This window comes from Brassica oleracea, chromosome C2, assembly GCF_000695525.1.
Source record: "Brassica oleracea var. oleracea cultivar TO1000 chromosome C2, BOL, whole genome shotgun sequence".
NCBI classification, from domain to species: domain Eukaryota; kingdom Viridiplantae; phylum Streptophyta; class Magnoliopsida; order Brassicales; family Brassicaceae; genus Brassica; species Brassica oleracea.
Window position 1 is genome coordinate 26,526,756 of NC_027749.1, and position 8,363 is coordinate 26,535,118.

An 8,363-nucleotide genomic window follows, 5' to 3' on the forward strand; every position below is an offset into this window, starting at 1 on the left:
AAACCTCATCCTTTAACTCTAAACCCTAAGTCTAGATTAGTTAATCATAGGGTAAAAATAAATTTTTATCCTTTAATAAAACTTATTTTGGTCATTTTCTTCATTGAGAGCTATTTTTTATGACAAAAACTTCACAAAACGCTATCCTAGAAAATTTCTCTATATATTACATTCAATATTATTCAGTCCATTATATAGATTTTCAAAATTTATGTTAAGCCTAAAATAAATTCAAATGGGCTGAAATAAAAACATAAACTTCTCTTTTAAATCTTCAATGAAGAGAATCGAAATCATTTTACGCCGGCAAAACTAAGAAAAAAAAGAAAAAAGTTATGCAACCAAATTTTGCTCAAACTATTATGTAACATTATATATACAAATACTAGGTGTTTTTCTGCACTATGTGCAGTAAAGAATTTTTTAAATCTAACTTATATTTAAAAATAACTTTTATTAAATATTATAGATTTTACTATTTTTTACTAATATTTAATGTATATTTGATATATATTAAATCAATTTGTATCAAACTAATAAAAATGATATAAAATTGTATAATTATCAAAAATTTAGCCTAAACAATATTTACAAAATTTGTAAATATATAAGAAACAAATGATCTTACGATTAGATATTTAAATTTTTAAAAGTTGTAATTTTTTAAAAAGCTTTAGTAATACAAATTGTATAATTATACAAAATAATAATATTTCGAAATTTAAAATGTTATATTTGAATGTATTTATTTTATAGATGATGTATGAGCTATTATCATATTTAAAGGAAGTTTACCGAAAATAAATATCAATATTGAATGTAATATATGAATTATTACCATATTCTAATAAGTTTGCTAAAAATATAAATCAACGTTAAATGAAATTATTCATGTCATATTTTTTCTGAAAACCATGTCATTAATTTCAGTAACCATGTCATATTTGTTTTGTTAAATTGATTATAAAGAGGACATGTGGCAAAATCACTTTGCAAATATAGTTTAGGGGATCGTAAACAATGTAAATAAAATTGTATAATTAAAAAAATATATAATTAAATTATATTTCAAAACTTTATAATGCCAAATTTGAATATATTTATTTTTATGATGATTTATGAGTTATTACCAAATTCTAAAATAAATTCTAAAAATATAAATTGGCATTAAATGTAATATATGAGTTATTATCATATTTTAAAAAGTTTACCAAAAATATAAATGAACATTAAATGCAATTGTTCATGTTATATTAAACTATAACCCATGTCATCAATCTTGTTAGCCATGTCATCATTGTTTTGTGAAATTGATCGTAGAAAAGACATGTGGCAAAATCACTTCGCAAATATAGTCTAGGGGATGTATACAATTTGCCGGAATCTCTCCGGTTCATCTTCCTTTTCCAATTTTTCTTTCTATAAAAATAATCATGTTTTAATACATTAAATAACCAAATATCAAAGGAAAGAATTAAATGGTTATTTTTCTCATATTTGAATTTAATGATATACTAGACCCTGATCCGCGCGCCAGTGCGGATATGAATTTTTAGTTTTTAATTACTTATTTTATTAAATGATGTATTTGTAATATTAGTTCATATTATATTCACTAAGTAAATAATTTATTTTGCATCTTAAACTATCTATTTTTTACGAATGTATGATATCATATAAAAAATATTTAAAAAATGAGTATATAGAGTTAATTAGATAATTGTAAAAACAGAAAAAAAAATTTCGTGTGCGATATCATATAAATGATGATCCGTCAAGTTAACAAAAATCATGATTTTTTTTGTGTGCAATGTTTTTTATTTTGATAATTTCCTTAAAACTATATTAAATTTTACATATTTTAATTAGAATATTTTTAATATCTTTACCTTTTTATTTGAAACTCAACTCAATATTTTTAAAAAAATTATAACAAAATATTTAAAAAATATTTTTAGAACTTGTCTGAAAATATGAAAATTACATTTTAAATTAAAATTATCCTAAAATATGATAAATTTTGATGTAAACGAAAACTCAAATTATGTCAAAATAATTATATTCATTGATAATAACAATTTAAATTGATTATTTTTTTAAAAATATATTTACAAAAATATTGTTTGAAAGAAAATTCATTTATCTTTCAAATATAAAATGAAAATATTATAATTCAATAATAAAAAAATATAAATAAAAACCGTAAATTTAGCAAATGACAAGTGAGTTATATTATGCTAAAATTTTCTGTCTAACAATTTAGCAAATGACAAATGAGTTATGAGTAAATAATACCATATAAATTTTAATAACATTGCCATTCTTAAATATTTTTTGAACAAAATAATTATTTTTAAATTTAATGAACTGAAAATAATATACGTACAATTGTGTGAGTCAAATTCTAGTTTTATTGACGCATTTTATATATTAGTGCTGCATGTTTTAGGTAACATTTTCATGATGTACGTTTTTTTAAATCTCCATTATTAAAATTATGCACGTAAGGATATATCATGAGTTTTTTTGTTGATTAAATGACATTATTATGTCCAAATTTATTTAATGATATTTCATTAAGGTAACTGAAATAGACAAACAATAAAATATGAAGTTTAAATCCATTTAAACATATTTCATTAATGTAACTGAAAAAACAAATAATAAATTAGGTAATTTTATTAGTTTTAAGAAATTTCATAAATGCGCAACTGCAAAAGATAAGCAAATAAATAGGAAGTTTAATTAATAAAATAAGAACATTTTCAAATGAGTATTTCTCTTTTAATAATATAAATAATAAAGTATTAAATGGTTCATTAATTGTTTTTTTTTTAATAAACCTAGTAAAGTTGGTCCAATTAAAAAAAAGGCTAAGGAATGCTATCAGTTGGATATGTAACCATGCTCCTCAAGGTTTTCATTTAAACAATGCTCCATGATTAATATACAGGATATTAAAATATTTGCTATGAAAAATTTGGTACATTTAAAAAAAAAAGAAGGAGAAAACGAATAAATGTACACAAGTCTCTCTTCCAAAAATAGCATAAAGCGAACTATTCTTTCGCGTTTTACTAAAGAACTAGTATTACCACCTGTGCTATGCACAGGTCAATTCACTGTTTCAAAAATTATTGATCATCATCTTAATTTTCAATCAGAGTGAATATTATTTAAAATATTATGTAAACAGTAGCACTTACATGCATCAAAACAAAGTGGTTGAAAGGATACAATAATTATTTTGATATCATTATAAAATGGATACATGTTTGTAAAAGTTTTCAAAAAAAAAATATATATATATATACTAAAATACAAAACACACTTGAAATAGAATATTGGATGATTTCGTACAGAATAACAAATACCTAATTTAATTTAGTATAAATTTAGATACCATGAATCTAATAAATTTACTATTTAAATTTTTATAGTTTAAAATTGACATTTTATGTTAATTTACCTAACATATTTTTTAAAATCACACATTTAAACAAAATTAACCCACATTACTTATTTTGATAGTTTGTTGAATTTATAAGATTATAATTTATAATTTTAGTTTGCCTTTATAAATTTAAAAAGAATTGTCTAGTAATAACTAAGTAAAGTAAATTCACCTTTGGATTCAAAAATGCAGCTCCGTGATAAGTTCAGCAATATTTTTAGCCTTAAACTCAACTACAATAATGAATGCTGAAAATATTTGATTCAACAAATGAAACATTAGTCAACAAATTAAAGAAAATTAAGAATAGAAAACAGAGACACCTTTTTGTCAGGCTAAAACCGGATGATTCTTTGATTCAGCTGGAATTTGTGGGAGAGTGTAGTTGGGTTTTCCGCAAGAATAATATTTGCTAATGCTCCATCTATCTCTCAAAACCTGATCACTTCAGGGGCTGTAAATCAATATATTGAGAAAAATTCTAAGTTAGCTATAATGTAGTGATCTAAAATCGAATATCTTTAAAATTAACATACATCAATTCCTTCCCATAAGTCCACCGTACCAATCTAAAATCTTGTCGATAATAGACTGTTAAGTATTAATCGAGAACAGAATAGTAAAACAAAATTTTGGTGCAGAAACGTAACAGAGAAATCCATGATGTTTGGTCTGCAATCTATCAGGTTTAGTGCAGAAACGTAATAGACGTTACCACTGTGGCAATCTATCAGGTTTGGTATGCAGTTATCTACGACGTTTGGAAGGAACATAATGGACGAATTCATGATGGCACCACTCTTCCGGAATCTATCCTGGTCAGGAACACCTTGTGACAGGTCAAAGAAAAGGCCATCGCACTTTTGAACACAAGCCTGGCCATTGGTTCAGAACTTCGTATATTTTGGACGTCTCGTCCGTAGTTTTTACTTTGCATTTTCTTTGTGATCTCTAAATCTGAAGAACTGTTGTTTTGCTAGAGAAGATGGAAAAGAGAAAAAAAGAAACAGAAAATAAATTATTAAATCAAAAATTATGTAAAAGAGAAAAACAGTCTAAAATCGTGGTCAAGAACTTTGAACGTGGGGGATTAATTTTGTTCAAATAAATATAGGATATAACTGCTAGGAATTATGGATCAAATATATATTTTTTTTCAATCAATTGTTTGTAAAAAAAGTATTTTCCACTTGTCAAAATTTGATTGACCAAATGACTTGTGATTTAGTATATAAGGGATATCGTGTGCTCTTCATGCCAAGTGGCATACTCTTATTTTTGGAAGGTTCTGCCTTAAAGTGGGACCCAAAAAATATAGCATAAAATAAAAATTTACGTGTTACACTTAATTTGGGCTTTTTTTATAGGTTTGGGCCCAATTTACTCTATCATTTACAGTATTGAACTTAGGGGTGGACACTTTACCCGATATCCAAAATCGCATCCAAACCCGATCCAAAAAACCCGAATCAAAATTCTAACCGAAGTAGCAAAATATCATACCAGGTATTGAATTAGGAGATTGGATATCCAAACCCGAACGGATAATATCCGAACCCAAACAGATATCCGAAGATAACCGAACATATGTATAATTAACCATATATTTCTAGTTTACATATCTCATTTTATATAAGATATTTATATTGATAATACACATACTTTAAGTTCATATGATATACATAGAATTACGGAGAAAATAATTTGCTACTCACTTAAAATGCATGTCAAACTTTTTATTTCAAGAATTAACAAAAAGTTATATCCAAAAATTAAAAACAATAACCAAATTAATGTCTTTTTAGTTTCAAAATGTTATATCCAAATCTATTAACCATTCAATCTATTAAAAATAAAAAATAGTTAAGTGAAAGTTATATTTTAAAATACAAAAAATTTGTGAATGAAAAATTTAATTTTTTTTTCAAAATCTAAATATCCGAACTCAATCCGAAATAACCGAACCCGAACTAAAAATACCTGAAGCCGACCCGAAGTACAGAAATACCTGAGCGGGTTCTATACCTCTATACCGAAATACCTGAAACACTACAAGAAAACATAATCTTAACGAGGGCGGTTTTCCTCGCTAATTCGTCGTAAAAGAGGTTTTACGACGAATTAGCGAGGAAACGCGTTTGCTCGTTACACGTCTGTCGTAACACATATTTCCTCGCTAATTCTTCGTAACTTAGCGAGGAATATATTTCGTCGTAAAGACGAAGTAGGACGATTCGTCGTAAAGACCACGTCAATATTCCACGTAAGGACGTCGCTATAATACCTCGTAAATACCTCGAAAATAGTTCCTCGTAACCTACACGCAAATACCTTGAAAGATTTTCCTCGTAAAATACACGTAACAACCACGAAATGATTTCCTCGTAAAATGGTCGTAAACTTTTCCTCGTTATTTCCTCGTAAATAATTCCTCGTAAAATACTCGTTAAATGTTTCTCGTCATTTCCTCGTAAGGTTTCCACGTAAAGAGGTCGTAAATTTGCTACGAATTTACTTCGTTTTTATTATTTTACAGAATTTAAAAATATAATTAAAAAATAATTAAAATATTTAATTTAATAATAAATTAAAATTCAAAATAAAAATAAACCAATATGAAAATATTTTATATATAAATAAGTTTTGAATTTATATAATACAACAACCAAAAAAAAAAACTAAGGGTCGTTCATCGCCCGGTAGAATTCATCACTCCTCCTCGTAACATCCGCCTCGTTATGTACGTCGGATGACTCGCCTTGAATGAGATGTTGTTGTCGCATGTTCCTCAACATGGACTCCCATTCCGGATTTGTGGCCCCAATAACGTCCAAGAAGCCCTCGACTCCACCCATACGAGATTTTGTCGCGGTCAACTCGTTACGCAGCTGAGCGGACTCTCTACGCAGCTCCGTGACTTCATCATCCCGTAGCTGACCGTAAGACGATGTCGCTCTCGGAACATCGTTGACGGAACCAATACCCAACGTCCGTCCCTTTTTTTTAGGGACAACCTTAAAAACAAAAAAAAAATATTGTAAGTAAAAATTTAAAGTTAAATTAAATGAATAATTAAAAATTAATTTTTTTGAAAATTTACCTCCTCGTAAATCTTATCCACTTCAAGTGTGGATAAGGTGACGGGTAATCCGTCGGTAGACTGCTGGGTCAGCTGAGTCTGGCGGTCTTCAACCCGAGCAACTACGTCGTTGTAGATTTGCTCGGACTTGCCATCTACAAATACGCCCGCCTTGTTCTTGTGGGTCCTCTCGTAAAGTTCCATAAGAGACGGGAGATGTCCCGTCTCTTTGGCCTAAAAAAAACAGTTAAGAAAGTTAGAATAAATTAATATAATTATTAAAAAAATTATTTAATAAAATATTTAATTACCATTTCCAAACGGACACCGGCGTGGGGTTTTTGGCCCGTAGTGTGAAGCATCGGCCCGTTCCCGTGCTCATCAACCGTGTTACGGGGGTTAGAGCAAGCCTGGGCGATTCTAATCGAATCAGGAAGGCGCCAATAACGGATGAGGCCATCCCACACATCCGTGGTGAGCTCAGCGGGTTTGCCACGCTCATACCCCTTCACGATCCAGTCACCCTTCCAGTTGGAGACCGTGTCCAACAAGCAAACTTTCGCTTTCGCGTTAAACTTCTTCCTCACCCTCTCAGTGATCCCCAAAGCCCAATTATATTTTTGCTGTTGGAAAAAATAAATTAACAATTAGTTTTTTAGAAAGTATATATATAAATCATGAAAAAATTAAAATATATATAATTAATTAATAGAAACTTACAGCGTAAATTTTGAACCACGTCTTTCTGACGTAGTGAGGCGTCTTACTCCAGTTTGGATGTGCCATGGAGAAGTAACCCTTGATCGTGTCGGTTACGTCCGATGCAAGACATCCGTCAACCCCCCACCTGGAAAATACAAATTTAAAATATAAATTATTTTTAATGTTATAAAAGAAATTTAAACGAATTAAAAAAAAATTAATGCAACATACCACAAAGATCCGTCCGGTCGGTCGGGGTCGATGACTGGTAAACCTTCTCTGCCTGGCAGACTGAGAATGTCCTCTACAGTGTACTGCGAGTAAGGAGCACTAGGAGGCACCATCAGATCAGGATGAATATCGGCAACCATCGGAGGTGCCATCGGAGGAGGCACAGGAGGAGGCATCGGAGGAGGCACATGAGGAGCCGATGGTGCACTAGAAGAAGTAGACCCAGAGACTCTCTGAGTGTACTGAGTCTCGGGACAGTCTCCTGGCCCGAAGAACTGGGAGCGGAAGAAGAGGACGGGTCTAAACGACTACCCGGCTCACCGAAGATCTCTCTGTAATGGGCAGTAAGTCTTCCTTTTCGAACCTGGAAAAAAAAATGAAATTTTTGAAATTAACATCAACAATATATTTTCCAACATTATCCACCTAATCAACACTAAATAACATAAAATCCGCAAACCTATCTAAATTCCCTATACTAACCACCTAATATCTAACCAAATCAGAGAGGAATCAGGCTTACCATTGCTACGAAATGGAGAGGAAGTAGAGAGGAAGTAGAGAGGAAAGAAAGACTGAGCGCTCGGGTGTATATATAAGATTACATATCGTCGCAAATTCCTCGTAAGTTTACGACGAAATAGCGAGCAGTTACAAAGGCCCGAGTTTTTTTTTACGAGGAAATGGCGAGGAATCACAAAGGCCCGTGTTTTTGTTTACGAGGTATTAACGACGATTTTGCCTACGTGGAATTAACGAGGCTTGCTTTCCTATAAATATACCCACAACTCTCATTCGCAAACCACACACAAACTCCCAAATCACACCTTATCTCAAATCACAATCCTCAAAAAAATCCTATTCAAATTATAAATATTTGAAAAAATAGGAAAAGGA